Source organism: Schistocerca cancellata, chromosome 9, assembly GCF_023864275.1.
Source record: "Schistocerca cancellata isolate TAMUIC-IGC-003103 chromosome 9, iqSchCanc2.1, whole genome shotgun sequence".
NCBI classification, from domain to species: Eukaryota; Metazoa; Arthropoda; class Insecta; order Orthoptera; family Acrididae; genus Schistocerca; species Schistocerca cancellata.
The window spans coordinates 82,641,367-82,664,910 of record NC_064634.1 but is presented as its reverse complement, the minus strand read 5'-3'; the positions used below and the strand labels follow the sequence as shown (position 1 = coordinate 82,664,910).

The 23,544-nt window shown below is 45.8% G+C and overlaps 1 protein-coding gene and 1 pseudogene across 1 annotated transcript in view; both read left to right on the top strand.

The window, feature by feature from the left end:
- The window catches only part of LOC126100145 (cuticle protein 19-like), a 569,033-nt gene that overhangs the window by 295,795 nt on the left and 249,694 nt on the right, over nt 1–23,544 (top strand). The gene's annotated exons all lie outside the window — the stretch shown is intronic.
- Nucleotides 9,220–9,337, top strand: LOC126102358 (5S ribosomal RNA; annotated as a pseudogene).

The following is a 23,544-nucleotide window of genomic DNA, read 5'->3' as shown; positions in this document are numbered from 1 at the left end:
TAAGCTAGTCATTTATTTAACCAGTATTTCATATAACGTTACTCTCAGAATTTGGGATTGCGGAATAAGTAACTTTAAGCTCAGTGCTTTCTGATTCATTCATTTGCTCGTGAACTGTTGTGCTATGAAGATGTTTGCTTAAATGCCTTTGCCATGACCTTTCTCAAGATTGTGAAGCTTCATTGCCCTAGCGGGCTGCCGACCGTTTAATTATCCCTTCTTCTAATCAGTGTTTTCTTTGTGTTATCAGTGATTTTTATAGTAAATTTTACGTGTTACCTGTCCCCCCCTCCCCCCTTGCGGTTCGTGAGCGATTGCACTATACTCCACCCATTTCAAAATTATCATCAGTATTTAGCTTAAATTTAGAATAGGTTCTTCCTTCAGAAGAGTCCATTGTATACTTTCCTCCAACTAACCGGCGTTATTTTCCTTCGGTTACGATAGCCTTACTCACTGTCAAATTTCATTAGTCATATGCGATCACGGTCCGTTATATCGCAATCTAGTGGGCCGATTAAGAAGGGAGTGGTTACAAGATCCTCTGCGCGTGGCTTAAACCTGCTCCAACGCATCTGCACAACTTGGTGGACTCACTTCCTAACAGAATCAAACGGTTGTCAAACCGTGGGCGGACTTACACGGTATTAAATGATACTTGCAATGATTTCTCCAGGAGTGTGTCCGGTGATCTTACAGCTGCGGTGGTTTTTATTAGCGTCTACATTATTCAGCTGTAGAGCACAAAATGAGCAAGACTATTTTTGAGCAAAACGTTACAGTGATTTACGTCCTGGTTCGTCTCTGTGCTGAGCGTCATTGCCGTGCAAATGTCGTCTCACGTTGTTGGGGTTGAAGCCTTCCCGCAGGCAACAGCACTGCTCGTGAACAGCCTTACGCAGCTACCGGCGTTATCATCTAGATTATTTACACACGAAGAAACAGTAACGCCCCGCAACACATTCACGAACTTACCTTTACATCTGCCAAGAACACCGTGTCGACTTCTGTCTGCTAGAAGTCATTCGTCGAGTAACAATTCTGGTCTGGTACTCCAAAATCTCGTATTTTATTCTTCAATAAATGTGACGTGAAACTGTCATGAGAACAATGAATCAGCCTGGTAGCATTTTCTGCCGCTGTCTGGATCTTATGGACGATGAACAGAGTCAGATTGAGTTACACATCATCCATGTTTATTCCAATAGAGCAAACATTTGTTCTCCACGAAAGGTCATAATAGGCAAGAAGTGCATTTACCAACACTGGCGGGAACACTTTATGTTGCAAGTCGTTATTAGGGCCTATTTCTAATACTCCTTTAGAGATAATATCTTACATGTGCTGGTGTAAGCTGTCCCAGCACACTGGTCGGCAAATATGAACAACGAAGATCGATAATTAGGCGCTGGATGAAGCGCGCGTATTACGTGAGAGGCCAGAGACACACCCACGGGCAACAATCCGCCAACGCCCTCTCGACAGCAAATATTTAGGCAGCCGCCGCTGATCAAAGGGCCTCACTCAATCATCCAGTTTGCTCACAGACCGGGTATAGTTCGTCACAGGCTATGGCAGTACATAGCGACCAGATTAGTGAGTGTAGCGGGACTGGTTTACCTCAGTCATAATTGTACTTTACTAGCAGTGAAAATAAAGGATTGTTCGAGCGTCTCGAGTTCCTGTATAGTCGTGTGGCGTGTTTTTTGAATACTTACTTGAGGTTTCAAGGCTGTATTCTTTGTGAAGATCCACGGTGCGTGTGTAGCGTTGCTAAAGATTCGTAGCTTACGATCTGCAGGCGGCGCGGTCGTGTAGGGGCTGCATATCCGCAGACGGGAGCTGGGTACGTCATCAGAGGTCTAATCAGTGTCATGTATATGGACCTCGACACCCTCCTATTTAGTGTGCTTTCCCTGTTGATCATTGGGTAGAGCTGTTTGAGCCTCGCGTGCGCTCTGTTAGCAACGTATTCGATGTGGTTCCCCCAGGTAAGTTTCCGGTCCAGCCAGACACCAAGATATCTGACTTTCTCTCGGGAACGTATTAGGCGTGTATGTAGCGTTATCTGTCTACTATGTTGATGTTTGCGTATTAGTTTCGGTCTGCGGCTTCGCACTTGTCGACGTTTACTTTAATACGCCATCGCTCCAACGAAGGCTCGGCAGTTTCGAGTGCCGTCTGTATTCGTGAATTAATGTTCGACGGTTTCCAATCTTGTGCAAGAATGGCTGTGTCATCCGCGTAGATGGCTACTGGTAATGAGTATTTAAATGCCGGATGGTTATAATTAAACTCGCGATGCTCCGTGTGCTGCTGTGCAGGCTATATACATCGTAGGAGGCTGAAACTGAAACGTCGTAGGTACGTTCATTAACTGATGCGTTCGCGGAGTGAGCTGAAAAAATAATAGTTTTTCTTTCTGCCACCAGGTGAAAATATGGCGCTGTAAGTAGTCAGAATGTGGTGCGAGGGCACGAAAAATGGAAGAACGATGAGAAAGATGATAACGGTGGCTCTGGCCCGTATATTAGGATATGGTCACAATATGTATTCAGTATAGTTGTATTGAGTATAGTCTCCCGACTCGGCGACATGCTACATCCGTAACACGCCGTGGTCTACAGTTACTCGCACCACATACGGTGTAATCATAGCGATATTAGCTTTGTGCTGTCGTTCAGATTAGGAAAAGTCCACATACATCCCTAACAGACACGATCGTTCACATATTATGACAGTCAGAAGTCACATGTATAGAGCTCGTAGGACATGGAATCTCGTATACTCGTATTTTGAAATTGCCTAAACGTGATTACGTCGTTACCAAAGGTTTCTGGAAGCAAATCTTTCACCTGGCAATGGACGTGCGGTGTCGCCCCATATTACACTGTGGACACAGTTGCGTTCTTGCGAAGCTGCAGTCACGTGTTGCACAAGGAATTCCTTACAACGTACACATGTCACCGTTCAACTAACGGACCCAGAATGAAGGACATTGTGAAACCACACCATACAGTCACATGATCTGAGGGCAGTGGATGTTCCTGCACAACATGTGGCGGAAAAGAACCGCGTATGCGACAGTTTTGTGCATACACGGCGCTGTGCAGTTCAAAGAATATTTCCGGGCATATGTCATCCATTTTCAGGCATGCCATAAAATGAAGGGGAAAACGTCTCGACGTTGAAAACTATCTTGGGGCTTCATTTCTCCACATTTGAATCCTGTAGAGATACCAGCGTGAAATGCGCCGCAAAAACTGTTGACTACGGGAGAGAGAATTCCCGTGACACAGCTCGAGCACGGGCTGCAGAATATGGGGCATGTGCCTCACGGTCGACTTTAGCTGCAGCAAATTCATCAACAGCTGCCGTAGGAATGGACCACCTCCCTCTCGCTGCTGCACCACCTAAAATTCATCTATTTATTCAAACTTCTTGATCAAATTCTTTAGCCCATTTTTTGACATGTGGCCTCTTCAAAGCTGTTTCTGTCGGTGATATTCCCGCAATGCAGCGGTGACATTGCTGGCGTTCCGATAAAACAACTTTACCAGCTTCGTTCAGAAAACATCAACCTTCTTAACCCTTGATCCAGTTATCACTTCACGAAAGAAATCAACACACGTCGCAAAGCGAGAAACAGCATACTGACGTCAATACATAAAGATTTAACATTATTTTTTTCTTTTCGATGTTCCGCAAGCCACCGTACGCTGCAGGGCGGAGGGTACCCCGCACCACTACTAGACAATTCCTTTCGTATCCCACTCTTAGATATAGAGAGGGAAAAGCCACTGTCTATATGCTTCTGTATGAGCCCTAATTTCTCGAATCTTATCTTCGTGGTCCTTGGGGCAGTGTATGTTGGCGGCAGTAGAAATGCTCGGCAGTCAGCTTTATATGCCGGTTCTCTATATTTTGTCAATGTTTCTGGAAAAAAACGTCGCCTTCCCTCCAGGGATTCCCATTTGAGTTCCCAAAGTATCTCCGTAACAATTACGTGTTGTTCGAACCTACCAAATGGTGCAAATGGCTCTGAGCACTATGGGACTTAACTTCCGAGGTCATCAGTCCCCTAGACCTTAGAACTACTTAAACCTAACTAACCTAAGGGCATCACACACATCCATGCCCGGGGGAAGATTCGAACCTGCGACCGTAGCGGTCGTGCGGTTCCAGACTGTAGCGCCTAGAACCGCTCAGCCACCCCGGCCGGCTCGAACCTGCCGGTAACAAATCTACCTCTGAATTGTTTCAATATCTTCCTTGAATCCAACCTAGTACGGATCCCAAACGCTCCAGCAGTACTCAAGAATAGGTTGCACAAGCGTGCTATGTGCGGTCTCCTTCACAGGTGAACCACACTTTTCTAGAATTCTCCCAATAGACTGAAGTCGACTATTCGCCTTACCTGCAGCAGTTCTCACATGCTTGTTCCGTTTCACATCACTTTGCAACGTTACGCCCAGATATTTAAACGACTTGAGTGTATCAAGCAGGACACCAATAATACTGTAACCGAACTTTACAGATTTGTTCTTCCTGCTCATCCGCATTAACTTAAATTTTCCCATTCATCACACCAACTAGGAATTTTGTCTTCTTACAGTCACCCAACTTCGACACCACAGCATCATCAGCAAACAACCGCAGATCGTTGCCCACCCTTTCCGCCAGATCATTTACGCATATAGAGAAGAATAGCGGTCCTATCACACTTCCCTCGGGCACTCCGGACAATACCCTTGTCTCTGATGAACATTTGTCGTCGAGGACAACATACTGGTATCTATTACTTAAGAAGTCTTCGAGGCACTTACAGATCTGTGAACACTCACAGATCTGTGAACTTACTGCATATGCTCGTACCTTCACTAACAGCCTGCAACGGGGCACCGTGTCAAATGCTTACCGGAAGTCTAGAAATGTGATATTTGCCTGTTGCCCTTCATCCATAGTTTGCAGTATATCATATGAAAAAAGGGTAAGCCGTGTTTCGTACGAGCGATGTTCTCTAAAACAAAGCTGATTCGTGGACATAAGCTTCTCAGTCTTAAGAAAGTTTATTATACTCAAACTGTGAATATGTTCAAACATTCTACAGCTAACCGAAGTTAAGGATACTGGTCTGTAATTTTGTGGGTCCGTTGTTCTACCCTTCTTGTACATGAGAATCACCTGCACTTTTTTCCAGTCACTTTGGACTTTGTGCTGGGAGAGAGATTCACGATAAATGCATGTCAGGTAAGGGGCAATGTCGTAGAGTACTCTTTGTAAAACCGCACTGGGATTCCATCCGGACCTGGTGATTTATTGTTTTCAAATCTTTCAGTTGTTTCTCCACCCCAGGGATGCTTATTACTATGTCGTCCGTATGGGAGTCTGTCCGATGGTCAAATGATGGTATATTTGTACGATTCTCCTGTGTGAACGATTTCTTGAACGTGAAATTTAAAACTTCGGGTTTCGTTTCGCCACCTTCATGTGCCACACCATACTGCTCAGCAAGGGACTGAATGGAAGGCTTAGACTGGCTTAGTGGTTTTGCATAGGACTAGGACATTCTGACTGCTTACAAAACCATATTTTCACTTGGTGGGGAAAATAGAACTGTTGTTTTTTTCAGCATACACGGCGAGCGCACCGGTCAGTGAACATACCTGCAACATATACACCATGCACTGCAGTACTCGGTCGGACGTTGTGGCCGAGCGGTTCTAGGCGCTTCAGTCTGGAACCACGCGACCGCTACGGTCGCAGGTTCGAATCCTGCTTCGGGCATGGATGTGTGCGATGTCCTTAGTTTAGTTAGGTTTAAGTAGTTCTAAGTTCCAGGGGACTGATGACCTCAGAAGTTAAGTCTCATAGTGCTCAGAGCCTTTTTTTTTTTTTTTTTTTTTTTTTGCAGTACTCAGAACGCCGTCAGATTAATTATAGATGCATGGTATTTTCAGGGATGCCAATAACTTTTTGTTTGTCACGACTGTTATACCGGTGGAACATGTGCTGCTCGTAATCACAATCACTTTGAATATTAATTACACACGAGTGAAGTAATGGAAATGCCGTGTGGCTAGGGCCTCCCGTTGGGTAGACCGTTCGCCTGGTGCAGGTCTTTCGATTTGACGCCACTTCGGCGACCTGCGCGTCGATGGGGATGAAATGATGATGATTAGGACAACACAACACCCAGTCCCTGAGCGGAGAAAATCTCCGACTCAGCCGGGAATCGAACCCGGGCCCTTAGGATTGACAGTCTGTCACGCTGACCACTCAGCTACCGGACCGAGTGAAGTGGATTAATATCAGTACTATTTCAAAAACGCTCTTGCACTCTGTCCCTGTAACTTAGCGCCACATGACGTCAGAAATCGAAACCATTGGCCTGAGGATTCCTAAAACTACGCAAACGAAAGTTGTACGAGCGACAACGTCATTATAAGGTGATCTGGAGTTGTTAGAAACAAAGCGTCTGTTGCACAAAATAGAGCAGTAAGAATATTATGTGGTGTTCACCCGCAGTCATCTTGCAAGTAGCACTTCCAGGATTCTGGCAGATACACAATCCAACATAATAGTTCTGATCGCTGTGTCGACGACATTAATAGCTACCAGTGGCTCAGAAAGGGATTCAGTATCCATCTACAAATGTTTTTGCTCACTTGACCAATATCTTAAATAAGATCTGGTATCCTGTAAAAAGTGACACAATACGGTAAGTAACAGCTCGAGGACTGGAAGATAATATGTTGTTTAATGCTTAAAGTAGGCCAGTGTGATAGGAACTTGTAAATGGCTAGCGTGTAGCGATCCAATGGAAGTAACCACGGCCGGCAGCGGTGGCCGAGCGGTTCTAGGCGCTTCAGTCCGGAAACGCGCGACTGCTACGGTCGCAGGTTCGAATCTTGCCTCGGGCATGGATGTGTGTGATGTCCTTAGGTTAGTTAGGTTTAAGTAGTTCTAAGTTCTAGGGGACTGATGACCTCAGATGTTAAGTCCCATAGTGCTCAGAGCCATTTGAACCATTTTTTTAACTAACCACGAAACTGTAAACTTACTCGTTACACGTCAATTCGATACAAAAAAATCTTTCTATTTATCTATGAAAGGAGGACCTAACTAATTTTCCTTTGCTGGCGAATCTGAAGCGAGGATGTTTTCTTTCGCCACGAGGGTTCGAACCCGCTCTTGTCACGGAGAGTGCTGTTGTGGTGACAAGTGTCGACGATATTAGTCACATAGGCTGTTACAAATTAGTAGTTAGGTAATGAATGAAAATGACACGTTAACGCCGATAAAGAATTGGATGGATCTTTGTTTTACAGCTAATTGTTTACGTGGTTATGTTTTTTTTTTTTTAATACAAATCTTTCAGCTTTCAAACTGCACCAGTTTAAATCGTTTCGCCAGTAGTGGTCAGTCTTCAGAAGCCGCCTCGTAAAAACGTGCGCGCCTCATTACGCTAAGTGCCGGCGGCATGGGATTTGTAATTTGTGGCCAGCGGCCACAGGTCGGCCATTCCGAGCTCGCCGGTGCGGAACCCCCCACCCCTGAAGCACCTGCTGTCCATTAAGGAGTTGCTTTCTCCAGATGAAACCGTCAGCGCCGCTGGTAGAATCGCGGACGCGAGCGGAAACTGCCGGAGTGCGGCGGCGCTATCCCGCTTCGTAACAGGACTTCGCACAGACAATACTTTCCTGGTTCTTAAAAAATTCCGACCTCTGTCAGAAAACAATGATTGTTTTTAGTTATTTACCTGTACATGTTTCGACTCTTGTGTGTCATCTTATGCGTGTTTTGTTTTTATTTCTTTAAGATGTTTGGTTGGTTTATTACACTGCCGTTCGTGAAAAGTGCAACACTGAGAACGAATTACCCGAATAGCGCCACACATGTTGGAAGTGGCGACGGGTGTGCAAGCAATACGTGATACGTTTTGCAGCGAGATGGGGTACACGTAGGCCGAGGTGAGCCCTCTCGTGTCGGTCCGACGGGGTCGGTGTTGCGCCTAGTGTAGCAGGTGCAGAGCTGTCACACAACGTGGAAACAATACACTGACTGCCAGTATGCCTCGTCGACGTCAAAGGGAGCCATATCGGCATGTGAGCGAGTTCGAACGGGCAGAATGATCCGTCTCCGGGAAAATGGGTTGTATAACGTGACATTTCGGCTCTCCAGGGCATGCTGCTACGACAGTGATGCGTGTGTGGGAACATTGGATAGAGGACGGTCGTACGTAGCGACGAGCGGGAACTGGACCACGGAACATGGCCACAGCACGGGATGACCGTCATCTTGTCCGTGTGGCCATTACGAGCCGTACAGCGTCATCCACAGTATTTGCTCGTCGCTGGAGCACTGCAACAGGAGTGAACTTGTCTGCATCGACGGTTCGTCGCCGTCTGCTGCAGGTTGGACTGGTTGTATTCATGCGATTACGTCGGCTTCCATTGTCCAGAACCTACAAACTCCTCCGACTGCAATGGGCACGTGAACACCGTCATTGGGCTGAGGAGTGGCAACAGCTTTTCGGATGAGTCTCGCTTCAAAGTGTCCTGCAGTGATGGCCATATATGTGTCCAGCGGTACCGTGGTGAGCGGAACCTGGAAGGCTGCATTGTGGAGCGGCATAGCGGACAAACATCAGGCTTGATGGTTTGGAGCGCCATTGGTTACAACAGCAGGTCTCGCTTAGTACGTACTGCGGCCACTTTGAACAGCAACCGGTACCTAACGGAGGTTGTGGAGCCTCAGGTACTCCTCCTGCTTCAGAAATCTCCACAGGCCACATTTCAACAGGACAATGCCCGGCCACATATCGCGAGGAATGTACAGAATTTCTTCGAAGAACGATGGGCACCATTGGTTCCCTTGCCTGCACGTTCGCCAGACATGTCGCCCATCGAACATGTCTGGGTTATGGTTGGTCGGCAACTGGTGCGTCACGGTCCTCCGGTAACTGGTGTCACGGATTTGTGGGCTCGGATACAAACTGCGTGGAGGGAAATCCCTCACGAATGTATTCAGAACCTTACTGATTCAATGCCACAGCGTATAGCTGCTCTAATTGCAGCGCATGGTGGCCACACGATGTACTGAATAGTAGGGCTCAAAGGAGATGTACAGATTTGAAAAGGTAATCATTTGTTACTTGTCATGTACCTAACCCATGGTATTAAATTAATTGAATTCATGCGTTTCCTTCTTGGTGCTGGCAACGACCTTGCCGCAGTGGATACACCGGTTCCCGTGAGATCACCGAAGTTAAGCGCTGTCGGGCGTGGTCGGCACTTAGATGGGTGACCATCCAGGCCGCCATGCGCTGTTGCCATTTTTCGGGGTGCACTCAGCCTCGTGATGCCTATTGAGGAGCTACTCGACCGAATGGTAGCGGTATCGGTCAAGAATACCATCATAACGGCCGGGAGAGCGGTGTGCTGACCCCACGCCCCTCCTATCCGCATCCTCCACTGAGGATGACACGGCGGTCGGATGGACCCGGTAGGCCACTCGTGGCCTGAAGACGGAGTGCTTATTGGTGCTGCAATTTCCACAAACGGTAGTGTGTTTTAGACTAAACACTATAACACATGTTTATTTTTCGTTGTGATTACTCAGCTGAAGCTTTATTAGCTTAAAGATTTGGTTGCACGATGTGGTCTACTATTAAGCAATGCATGGCTTCACAGAATGTCATCTGAAAAATAATCAGGAAAGACGTCTATCTTTGCTCAAAATGTAACTGATTTTGCATAATTCAGTTTTTCGAGAGAATAGTAAAGGAAATTTTGTATTTACGTGTTTTGTCGTATTGTGGGTGGGGCATTTTGACGGGTGAATACATAGAAGATGAGCTGAAGAATTTCCTTACTTCCTAATGGAAGATTTGTAGATGGCGGCAGAAAAATTGCAGGTGTAACATGAACGTCTGTAGATGAAGACGGTGACGCACTGGAATGTATGCAAGCGGCCATTATTCAGCAGTGGATGTGGTGCCGCTGATGAAGGTTGCTATGTCTGTATACTGTCTACGTCTACACACCGAAAGTGACGGAGGGTACCTTGTCTACCACTGTTACTTCCTCACTTTCCTGTTCTAGTCACGAACGGTGTGTGGGGAGAACAATAGCTGATAACTCTCCGTGCGAGTTCCAACTTTTTCACTGTTATCTTCACGGTCTTTTCGCGAGATATAGGGAAAGGCGGGGCAAGACGGGGAGGTGGGGTAAGACGGGAAGGGCTACAAGCTACAGTTATAGTGCTACCATCTGTGGATAGCTACGTCAACATCGTCAATACACAGGTCTCAGTGTGTTGACATTGCTGAACCTTAGTTTCGCATCGGTTTCTGTGAGCTTTGCAAGGTACGTACAATTGTTATACTGATTTGCAATTTTTTACACCTTTCGAGGTCCTAAAACGTGTGTTTCGTGAACATTTGTCCAGACTGTATATATAGCACTGAACAGTACGTCTTATTAACAGCAGACTGCTGTGTCAGTAGTCAATGTTCACTAAATAGTGTTCATGTAGGCGTAACATAACCTGACAGCATGGTAGGGGGAAGACGGGGTGGGGCAAGATGGGGAGCTTCCCCGTCTTGCCCCTACTATTTGTCCAACCATTACGTTCTTATCGTCTCATGTGTTTACCTCGCTGCGGGTTTTGAACACGTACATTATACGTTGAAGTTTGTTCGGCAAAGCTTTCATTCATTCAGCTACAATGTCCACAGCAGTGAACGGGTTTCGGAAAACAGGCATTTGGCCTGTAAACACTAATGTGTTTCAGGAAAGTGATTACCTTCCCTGTTCAACTACAGACATTCATCAAGCTCACACATCTGAAGTTACAGAAACGGAAGACCAAATACCAGAGATGTTGTCAAGACGTAAAACACTTGAACAATTAACAACTGACGATCAAGCCTCCGCTTCGTCTAACTTTCAGGTTACCAGCCCTGAAATGGTGTTAGCTATTCCAAAGGTGGATAAAAAATCAAAAGGAAACCATCTAACAGGACTGGAAAACCCATTGTTTTAACCGAATCTCCTTATAGGAGTGAACTATGTGAAGAAATTAAACGAAAAGGAGTCCCCAAACGTGCTGCATGTGAACGAAAACTCTTTTCAAAGACGTTTAATGAACCTGGGATACCACCAAAAGGACATAATGACAACGAAAAAGTGACGAACATTACTGACGTCTTAACCACCCCTTCATGCTCAAGGGATAATAAACTGAGGTCGAATGACAACGAGGAAGAGAGTGAAGAATGTTTATACTGCTATGAATTCTCTGAAGGAGGCTGGATACGGTGTATTAGCTGCGGACGCTGGGCCCACGACGCTTGTGGCAGGGATAGAAAGTGATGATGATGACGAGGCTGTCCACACTTGTGTAGTATGTGAAAGTAAGAGGCCTAAATAAAACGTAATACCTGATTCTACAATTCGCAGAACCATGTTTCGAAACCTTATCGTCACATGATATCGTTATTCCAGTCCTTATTTAAGCTTTAGAGATGAATTCATACTAGTTCCCCTTCTTGCCCCGCATATGGGGCAAGAAGGGGAATTGGTAGTTTATGCTTCAAATCGAGATATTTCTAAATAAATGTAACAAGTTTGCAGGTTTCTTTGCATGCTATTGTAATTCAATGATTAAGTAAACAAATGATAATCAAACCTACTTGAATTTGTTTATTTTTGACCATTTTGTAAGGCTTTAAAGTTAGCTTCCCCATCTTGCCCCGCCTTCCCCTACGAAGAGAGGAGTTATGTTTCTTGTGACTTACACCCGCGGAATTTTAACATTAACCACATTCGATACACAACACCTCTCTTGTAACGTCTGCTACTGAAGTTGGATGAGTATTTCCATCAAGATCTCGCGATTGCTGCTTGAATACCGAAACAACAAGCGGTGCTCTTCTTTGGGTTTTCTCTATTTCCTCCACCAAGCCGTTGTAGTATGGATTGCTCGCAGAGGGTTTTGTAAGCTGCCTCCTGGGAATTCTTCCAGTGAATCAGTCTGGCATCTTCCTTACGTGCAATTAGTTTTACGTGTTCGGTCAGTATGCTTGCTCCGATGTGCGTCCTGAGACATGTGGTAGGTGCCGGGGTGCCACGTCCGCCAACGCGGTTTGCTGGTCTCTAGACAGACGTACCCGCAGCCGCTTCTGCTGACGGCGCGGCGCCACGTAACGGGTCAACGCAGACCGGTCGCTGACCTTGAGAGCTCAGCTGGCGAGACCGCCTGACCGAGAGAGCAGCGAAGCCGAGGAAGCCTGCAGCCGCCTGGTGGGGGCACTCAGAGACACCTCGTCCTCAGAATGAGGAACGCAAGCACTCGGGTGCCGCCGTACTTAACTAGGTCTGTTGACTCGCTGCGAAGCAACGGAACAGCGTACCACAACCACATCGCTCGATTTGGGAAAGTAGTGCAGGTCATTCTACACTCCTGGAAATGGAAAAAAAAACACATTGACACCGGTGTGTCAGACCCACCATACTTGCTCCGGACACTGCGAGAGGGCTGTACAAGCAATGATCACACGCACGGCACAGCGGACACACCAGGAACCGCGGTGTTGGCCGTCGAATGGCGCTAGCTGCGCAGCATTTGTGCACCGCCGCCGTCAGTGTCAGCCAGTTTGCCGTGGCATACGGAGCTCCATCGCAGTCTTTAACACTGGTGGCATGCCGCGACAGCGTGGACGTGAACCGTATGTGCAGTTGACGGACTTTGAGCGAGGGCGTATAGTGGGCACGCGGGAGGCCGGGTGGACGTACCGCCGAATTGCTCAACACGTGGGGCGTGAGGTCTCCACAGTACATCGATGTTGTCGCCAGTGGTCGGCGGAAGGTGCACTTGCCCGTCGACCTGGGACCGGACCGCAGCGACGCACGGATGCACGCCAAGACCGTAGGATCCTACGCAGTGCCGTAGGGGACCGCACCGCCACTTCCCAGCAAATTAGGGACACTGTTGCTCCTGGAGTATCGGCGAGGACCATTCGCAACCGTCTCCATGAAGCTGGGCTACGGTCCCGCACACCGTTAGGCCGTCTTCCGCTCACGCCCCAACATCGTGCAGCCCGCCTCCAGTGGTGTCGCGACAGGCGTGAATGGAGGGACGAATGGAGACGTGTCGTCTTCAGCGATGAGAGTTGCTTCTGCCTTGGTGCCAATGATGGTCGTATGCGTGTTTGGCGCCGTGCAGGTGAGCGCCACAATCAGGACTGCATACGACCGAGGCACACAGGGCCAACACCCGGCATCATGGTGTGGGGAGCGATCTCCTACACTGGCCGTACACCACTGGTGATCGTCGAGGGGACACTGAATAGTGCACGGTACATCCAAACCGTCATCGAACCCATCGTTCTACCATTCCTAGACCGGCAAGGGAACGTGCTGTTCCAACAGGACAATGCACGTCCGCATGTATCCCGTGCCACCCAACGTGCTCTAGAAGGTGTAAGTCAACTACCCTGGCCAGCAAGATCTCCGGATCTGTCCCCCATTGAGCATGTTTGGGACTGGATGAAGCGTCGTCTCACGCGGTCTGCACGTCCAGCACGAACGCTGGTCCAACTGAGGCGCCAGGTGGAAATGGCATGGCAAGCCGTTCCACAGGACTACATCCAGCATCTCTACGATCGTCTCGATGGGAGAATAGCAGCCTGCATTGCTGCGAAAGGTGGATATACACTGTACTAGTGCCGACATTGTGCATGCTCTGTTGCCTGTGTCTATGTGCCTGTGGTTCTGTCAGTGTGATCATGTGATGTATCTGACCCCAGGAATGTGTCAATAAAGTTTCCCCTTCCTGGGACAATGAATTCACGGTGTTCTTATTTCAATTTCCCGGAGTGTAGATTTGGATACATCTTTTCTGGAGAAAACGCTGTACGCGAAGACTTCAAACCGGGAGTGACACTGTGTCTTGCTACTCGGCACAGGAGAGGCACCACATAGTCTTTTCAAAGGAGTTCTGGTTCTGCAGATGGAACCACTGTGTGAAAGCTCCGCCGGCCGCTGTGGCGGAGCGGTTGTAGGCGCTTCAGTCCGGAACCGCGCTGCTGCTGCGGTCGCAGGTTCGAATCCTGCCTCGGGCATGGATGTGTGTGATTTCCTTAGATTAGTTATGTTTACGTAGTTCTAAGTTCTAGGGGACTGGTGACCTCAGATGTTAAGTCCCATAGTGCTTAGAGCCATTTGAACCATTTTTGTGGAAGCTCCAAGGTGAGCATACTTTGGCAGATCACATTCGTCATCGCCCTAAGGGCTCCACAACTGGCATGAAGGTATGGAGTACTATTGAGTACACAACACAGTCACCTCTGGTTCACATAGCTGGTAATTTTTTCAGAACGTGCTACATTTCTGACGTATTACGACCGGTAGCTGCTCCCTATCTTTGACCTGTCTGTGACATATTTCAACAAGATAACGCAAGACCGTTTGTTGCTCGTGCTGTCCCGACCTACCTAGGTACAGATGGTGTTCGGCTGTTGGTCTGACCAGCACGTTTTCCGTACCTCGAACCCTTCTGAAACATGTGGTTATGGGTTGACGAAGGATGGCGTACACCCATTCACCAGCCACTAAGATTTATGAAGTTGAAGCAGCATGGAATGACATAGCCTTATCTGTCATCCAAGCTCAGTTCCATTCTATTCCCAACTGGATTAGAGTAGTTTTTTTCTGCAAGAGGTGGCAGCTCTGTGCACTAAAATTTTCGCTCAGCGTACCACAGATCATCTATAAATTTACATTTTTTTCCTTATAATATTGTAGAAGTATAAAAGCAAAATTTCGTTATTTGGTAATATTCCTAGTGTTGCAATTGTAATGGAAACGTGAAAGCATGGCACACGAGTTCTTGAAGCGTTATGATGAGTAGTTCTTGAAAACTAACCCAACAAAGAACAGAGCATACCTTTTCCATCTGGGTACGGTGAAGTCAAAGGAACACGGAACCGTATGATCACAACGTCTCATACTATTTTTTTAAAGACATAATTATTCTAATTGATTTGATGTTTTCCTCCACATTTTCCTGTCTTATTCGTTTTTCATCTTTACTTAAATATTACACACAAAATCTCTGCAACCTGTTTTGCAGATTCTAATCGCTGTCTGCACCTACTATTTCCCCGCTACTGCTCCTTCCATCGTGGGGCACATATTCCATTGACGTTTCCCTTGTTCTGGAAGAGCCTTATGTAGAGTTCTTTTACTATTCATTCTAGCAGTTCTCGTTTTATACTTTTTTATATCTTTACTTAGTTTTTAACATTATTTGCTTGTACTTCATTTCAGATGCTTTCCGTTTCTCAATTTCGGTGTTCCAGACCTACACGTTGAGGCACTCCTTCTTCAGTCCCACACTAGTAACATTCCAGCAGAACTCTTTTATTCAAAGAAAGCTTTCTTCCCTTTCCCAGATACATTTCTGGTATGTTCACTGCTTTGGTCATCCTCCCAGATTTATTTTACTTTTACCATTACAGTACGCTATTCTCTTTCCACCATTCAACATCTTCGTCTTTGCTTTGGTTATCCTTGTCATATTCTGTCATACATGCTGATCAACAGTATTTGCACACGTATTAGTGGATATTAATATGGAGTGTGTCCACGCTTCATCTTTATGATGCCTTCAAATCTGCTGGGGACACTTTCAATAACTTGACCGTATCTCCATGGAGGATACGTAAGCCCGTTCTTCCTCAAGATCAGAAAGCAGAGAATGTAATGATGTTGGGTCTGGAGTGAAGTTGCAGTTCTGAATCATCCCAAAGGTGTTCCAATGCGTTCAGGTGGGGACTCTGGGCAGGCCAGTCAATTTCACCTGTGTTACTGTCCACAAACCATTTTCTCACACAGGTTCTCCTTTTTGACAGGTTGCTCTTTCATGCCGATACAGACAATCATCATCATCTCCGAACTTTTCCTCTACTGTACGCAGTACACGATTGTATAAAATGCGTTCACATCCTTCCAGACTTAGCATTTGCTCAAGCACAGTAGTGGGGCCATACCCTAATCACGAACAATACTTCCGTACTCTAACGTCGCTTCCTGTGTACTTCATTGTCGAGACTACGCTTGATGGCAGGTAATATTTTCCAGGTATTCGCCAAACCCAAACTCCTCCATCGGACTGCCACAGGCTGTAGCGTGATTCATCTCTCCTTGCTCTCTGCACCATCACAAACGTCGCTTAGAGTTGCCTACAGTAACGACGAGCGGTTTGACAGTTGTACGCCCTTCTTTCCAAATCCCTACGCACATTGTCCTAATTGGATTGCTGGTAGCACTTCGGAACTCACGCTGATTTCGTGTGATATTTTTTGGAACCCCCTTCCTGGCGTAAGTACATGACATTTGCTTGGTCTCGGTACAGCTGTGATTATTCCTTCGCGTCTCCACTTTACAGTCACCTCACCAACTTGGGCAGCTTCAGAAGCACTGAAATGCCGTTGATGGTTTCGTTACTCAGGCGACATCCAAAGGCCAGTTCACTCTTGAAGCCACTGAACATCCCCGACCGACTCATTCTGCTTTTCCTGCTTCTCCAGTGACAACACAGTATTCCGCGCCTCGTTTCAAACTGACGGGTCTGCCTGTCGTTACATCCGGTGTTCATTTCCCCATTACATAGGCGTAGGCGGATACTTTTGATCAGCCAGTGCGTGCTGTGCATTCCTCTCAACAGGTCTGGAGTCTTCCATACAGCCGGCCAGAAGTATATGTCGTCTTTGAACTATGCAGTCGATATCGGTTCCCTCTGCACTTTCACACCTCTTTCGAAATTGTCTTTCACTTTTTATATTGTTTCTTCGGCGTACAAGTTGGACAGCAGTGGTGGTAAGCTCAAACCCTACATTGCAGCATTCGCAAAACGAAGTTCTCTTTCTTGACTTACCACTCTTACTTTTTCCACCTTTTTTGTGTACTCTCCGCACGGAAACCTGGATCGAATAATTACTCCAATGACAAGGGTATATTAATGACCAGCAAACGATGCACTGTATGCTTACTACTGTTTAGGTCTGTGATTCGCTGATATATGCATTATTGTAATACTTCCCTTTCCTTGTAACACACTGGTTACACGGTAACAGTTACTGAACTATAGTATATGAAATAAAATCGTCATAACTTCTGAAAACAGCAATTCAGGAGGTCGTCGACAGCATCGATTATTCGACAGTTCAGAGGGTCATGCAAAATCTCGCTATTCGTCTGCGCTACTTCATCGCCAATGATGGGAGGCATATCGAACATGCTTTAACCTAAATCCGAATATCTGTAGTGCGTTTACGTGTTGAATAAAGTGTATGCACGCCGTAGTTTGTCGCTAATTTAGGCCGACAGCTGTCGCCGAGCGGTTCTAGGCGTTTCAGTCTGGAACCGCGCAGCTGCTACGGTCGCAGGTTCGGATCCTGCCTCGTGCATGGATGTGTGTGATGTCCTTAGGTTGGTTAGGTTTAGGTAGTTCTAAGTCCAGGGGACTGATGACCTTATATGTTAAGTCCCATAGTGCTCAGAGCCATTTGAACCATTTGTCACTAATTTACGTTTTTTCAACATAGTTCAATAAATGTCACCTCGACATTAACGACGAGCTTGCAGAAGTTCAGCGGAATTGTTTCCATTTAACGCACAATATTTCGACGACCGACCCAGTCGACTCCTAAAGGTGTTGGGAGCTTGGCTGTTACGTGCACTCTCTGCCTAGACTCCTGAAGAAGTCGGAGGGTCAGTCGTCGAAATATCGTTCGCAAACTGGAACAACCACTTGGCAGTAAACCCGGAAGCTCACCACTAATGATTGACGCCAGAAAAATTGTAAGATCATGACAAAATCACGGTTCATCGTTTACATTGTGCCTGGCACCGCCGCAGTGCGACCATCACAGGCCATAGTGGTATCAGAGTGGTACAGACTTACGAGCATCACTGAAGACGCGAAACCCAACAGATAGAATTTCGACAGTGTACGAGGGTAATCAAAAAATTGTATAATAAATGGAAATAAAACGAATCGCAAGATAGCTGTAACTGGTAATTTCTTTATTGTCACGACCGGTTTCGCTGCATTAGAACAGCATTCTCATGTGAACTACATAAGAAGGAACAGATCCGATCTAGTACACACAATCAAAACACCGGGTGACCAAAAAGTCAGTATAAATTTGAAAACTGAATAAATCACGGAATAATGTAGATAGAGAGGTACAAATTGACACACATGCTTGGAATGACATGGGGTTTTATTAGAACCAAAAATATACAAAAGCTCAAAAAATGTCCGACAGACGGCACTTCATCTGATCGGAATAGCAATGATTAGCATAACAAAGTAAGACAAAGCAAAGATGATGTTCTTTATAGGAAATGCTCAATATGTCCACCATCATTCCTCAACGATAGCTGTAGTCGAGGAATAATGTTGTGAACAGTAATGTAAAGCATGTCCGTAGTTATGGTGAGGCACTGGTGTCGGATGCTGTGTTTCAGCATCCCTAGAGATGTCAGTCGATCACGATACACTTGCGACTTCAGGTAACCCCAAAGCCAATAATCGCACGGACTGAGGTCTGGGGACCTGGGAGGCCAAGCATGACGAAAGTGGCGGCTGAACACACGATCATCACCAAACGACGCGCGCAAGAGATCTTTCACGCGTCTAGCAATATGGGGTGGTTCTAATAAAACCCCATGTCATTCCAAGCATGTGTGTCAATTTTTACCTCTCTATCTACATTATTCCGTGGTTTATTAAGTTTTCAAATTTATACTGGCTTTTTGATCACCCCGTCCTATTGGAATTATTTTTAAAAAATTAAATTATATCATGAATTTTTTAAGAAAATGTTTTTAATTTATTATACATCTTATGTCAAGTATTTAAACAGAGAGAAAAAAATCAGAATTAAAACGTACTTAAAATCGTGTCACATTAGCGCATCGAGACGCACCCCAACGCTCATTGTCAAAAAATCAGTCCCCTGAAGACGAGAAGTAGTCAAAATAAATAAAACAGGACATTAGGACGAATAGTGCGGTGACACTATGATGAAAAAAAAACATATATAAGATAATAAGGTAGTAAAGGACGAAGATGACTTGGAGTAACATAAGACGAGAGTCTACGCAGGGTGTTTTCGTAATAGCGTGCAGAAATTTAACAAGACATATAGGATGCTCTACCGAACAGTTTGAGGTAGGGAACCTGTGATCGTAGATGCCAGCTTAAGGAGATAATAGGAATAAAATCACATTATTGCGTACTTTTTTATTTTCTTTAGTTACAGTTAACTGCGAATACCATCATTCACACAATGAACGTACTGTATCTTACAAAATGTGATGAAACTGACGGTCATCAACCTCACTGCAAGCATGGCATCGGCGAACAAGATCCTCACGCACCCTAACAAATATCCCATCCCTGGTGTGATTCGAATCACATCACAGGGAACTATAATACTGGTGACTAATTCCATCTCCGTATCCACTGGGGTCTCATACACAAGTGACTACAGATATCCGCATAGGAAATACTCAAGGGGATTCGCGTCTTGTCACCTCACAGGCCATGGAATCCAGCAACCAGGAAAAACAGCACTGAGATGGTTGCGGACATCTACACTGAAGTGAGGCGGTGCACCGTCACGTTGTTTCCACATCCTCTCACGAACAGCCGAGGGTGCGTTCTCCAACAACTCAAGCAGAACATTTTGCACGAACATCAAGTACGGGTGGCCATTCAGACGGCCGAGCAGAGTTCCTACAGGGTGTTTCAAAAATGACCGGTATATTTGAAACGGCAATACAAACTAAACGAGCAGCGATAGAAATACACCGTTTGTTGCAATATGCTTGGGACAACAGTACATTTTCAGGCAGACAAACTTTCGAAATTACAGTAGTTAAAATTGTCAACAACAGATGGCGCTGCGGTCTGGGAAACTCTATAGTACGATATTTTCCACATATCCACCATGCGTAGCAATAATATGGCGTAGTCTCTGAATGAAATTACCCGAAACCTTTGACAACGTGTCTGGCGGAATGGCTTCACATGCAGACGAGATGTACTGCTTCAGCTGTTCAATTGTTTCTGGATTCTGGCGGTACACCTGGTCTTTCAAGTATCCCCACAGAAAGAAGTCACAGGGGTTCATGTCTGGCGAATAGGGAGGCCAATCCACGCCGCCTCCTGTATGTTTCGGATAGCCCAAAGCAATCACACGATCATCGAAATATTCATTCAGGAAATTAAAGACGTCGGCCGTGCGATGTGGCCGGGCACCATCTTGCATAAACCACGAACCACGAGGTGTTCGCAGTGTCGTCTAAGGCAGTTTGTACCGCCACAAATTCACGAAGAATGTCCAGATAGCGTGATGCAGTAATTGTTTCGGATCTGAAAAATGGGCCAATGATTCCTTTGGAAGAAATGGCGGCCCAGACCAGTACTTTTTGAGGATGCAGGGACGATGGGACTGCAACATGGGGCTTTTCGGTTCCCCATATGCGCCAGTTCTGTTTATTGACGAAGCCGTCCAGGTAAAAATAAGCTTCGTCAGTAAACCAAATGCTGCCCACATGCATATCGCCGTCATCAATCCTGTGCACTATATCGTTAGCGAATGTCTCTCGTGCAGCAATGGTAGCGGCGCTGAGGGGTTGCCGCGTTTGAAATTTGTATGGATAGAGGTGTAAACTCTGGCGCATGAGACGATACGTGGACTTTGGCGTCATTTGGACCGCAGCTGCAACACGGCGAACGGAAACCCGAGGCCGCTGTTGGATCACCTGCTGCACTAGCTGCGCATTGCCCTCTGTGGTTGCCGTACGCGGTCGCCCTACCTTTCCAGCACGTTCATCCGTCACGTTCCCAGTCCGTTGAAATTTTTCAAACAGATCCTTTATTGTATCGCTTTTCGGTCCTTTGGTTACATTAAAGCTCCGTTGAAAACTTCGTCTTGTTGCAACAACACTGTGTTCTAGGCGGTGGAATTCCAACACCAGGAAAATCCTCTGTTCTAAGGAATAAACCGTGTTGTCCACAGCACACTTGCACGTTGTGAACAGCACACGCTTACAGCAGAAAGACGACGTACAGAATGGCGCACCCACAGACTGCGTTGTCTTCTATATCTTTCACATCACTTGCAGCGCCATCTGTTGGTGAAAATTGTAACTACTGTAATTTCGAAAGTTTTTCCGCCTGAAAATGTACTGTTGTCCCAAGCATATTGCAACAAACGGTGTATTTCTATCGCTGCTCGTTTAGTTTTTATTGCCGTTTCAAATATACCGGTCATTTTTGAAACACCCTGTAGTAATCAGGTTTGTCCTCCTTGTTTACGTGCAGGAAACAGAGAATGTACATGTACATAAAAAGCACAGTACATGTAAACCTGCTCGTATGTTAGTTCTAAATAAGCTGGAAAACAGTAATGCTAGACAAAGCGGTAGACAAGTTTATTTCCGTATCTCCTGGCTTCTGTGGCGCGTGCCCCCGGACTCTAACCGCGTGCTGGTGTAGTCGACAACGTAGAGCTGCTACTGCCACAGCTCTCGCGGCAAAGAAGAGACACGATGCGATATAACGTCAGTCCCCGTAGATTAACGGGAGAAAAAGCCTGAAAAACGTCCGAAAAGGCGTTCCTCGCGTAGTCGTTGTATCTCAATTACAAGTCCGCAGTGTTTCCACTTATGCGAACTCGTATAATTGATGCTTTTTATTATTAATATTGTATTGTTAATGGCCCGGATTTGCAGTAGTTATTAATTCTTCTCTCATTCGCATAGCACGCACCACTGATTTCGAGGAAATATTTTAGTTAACAGTTTTTTTTATGCTGTTGTCTCGTTGCTATGGAATTGTTGTGCTGGTATGCAGCGAGATCCAGAGATACTCTTTGATTCTGTCTTTGTAAGATTGCGTCGTAATACGAAAATATTTTAAAGTTCACTTCTCAACTAATGATGTAAATATTTGCACTTCGATGAAATAATCTTTCATGAGTAGTCGTTGATTTAGTCATTTATCAAACTATTTAATGATGTAGTCCACACCGGGTATTTAACTGGTAACGAACAGTTTATTGTTATTTTGTCACTAAATACTTATAACTCCCGCACCACACGCACACTGAATAGTTTAGTTAAGTCAGTCCGATTGAGTTATAGTTTCTTGGCAATAACCACAACCCAACACTTTAGCGTAATTGTTTTATCTTCATGATGTCGTGTACTTGGGTCCTACTCAAGACTAATTGCGTGTATTCTTTCATAAAATGCTCACTTCTCCTTAAGGTACAACTAATTTAAAGTCAAGTCCAATGTTCACTAATTCCGTTATTAGATTTCAATTAACCCGTAGTGCACGGTTAAATGAGTCTATCTGTTCCTGTCTCAGTTCATAAAATCAGTTTCTTAAGCCGTGAATCCCGTCACGCAACAAAAACTTCTAATCTCGAAAACAATCTCGTCACGATTCGCAATCCCAATAATTCAGATCAGAACTGCTCTCGTACGTCTGCACTGGATGAGTTCTAGCAAGCGACTTCTTCTGTGGAAGAGCATTGAAGGCGCATTGAATTTCTTATTTGCGCTTACAACTCTCTTCCACATAAAAGTTATCTCTGATGCCATTACTTTGGACTTCACTTTTGAGATATTAGTTTCACATTTGTCACATGGATATTTGTCCATTGCTGAAATACGATGTTTCTTCTTTCTCTTTCGCTAACAAATATGCTCAGTGGTGTACAATGTAGTTGTTGACAAAATTCTTTCTGTTAGCTCATCGGCAAAGGTGTCGTAACTGCCAAGATAACTTTCCCTACTTCAAGTTCTTTCTTAATTGACTTTAAGGTGGTCGTTGGGGCGTTACACTTTTCTGACACTAGGTTACCTACCTGAAATTGTTCAGTGGAGCATTCTTTATGTCATGTTACATTTCTGCTCCCTCTTACGGAAAAACCCCGTATATACCCTGTGGTGCTCAAGGACGCGGCACGGAAGGCGGTGAGGTGTGTATGAACACGGGACGATGACATGCGCTAGTGAGCGACTGTAAGACCGCGACATAAGATAAACGCGGCGCAATTTTTGAATACGGAAGGCTTGGGAGCGCCCTAACGGCGAATCAGTCTATCTAAAAGATAGAATAAAAGAAAGTTAAAGATGAAACTTCCTGGCAGATTAAAACTGTGTGCCGGACCGAGACTCGAACTCGGGACCATTGCCTTTCGCGGGCAAGTGCTCTACCAACTGAGCTACTGAAGCACGACTCACGCCCCGTCTTCTGTAAAGTTTGGAAGGTAGGAGACGAAATACTGGCAGAAGTAAAGCTGTGAGGAGGGGGCGTGAGTCGTGCTTGGGTAGCTCAGTTGGTAGAGCACTTGACGCGAAAGGCAAAGGTCCCGAGTTCGAGTCTCGGTCAGGCACACAGTTTTAATCTACCAGGAAGTTTCATATCAGCGCACACTCCGCTGCAGAG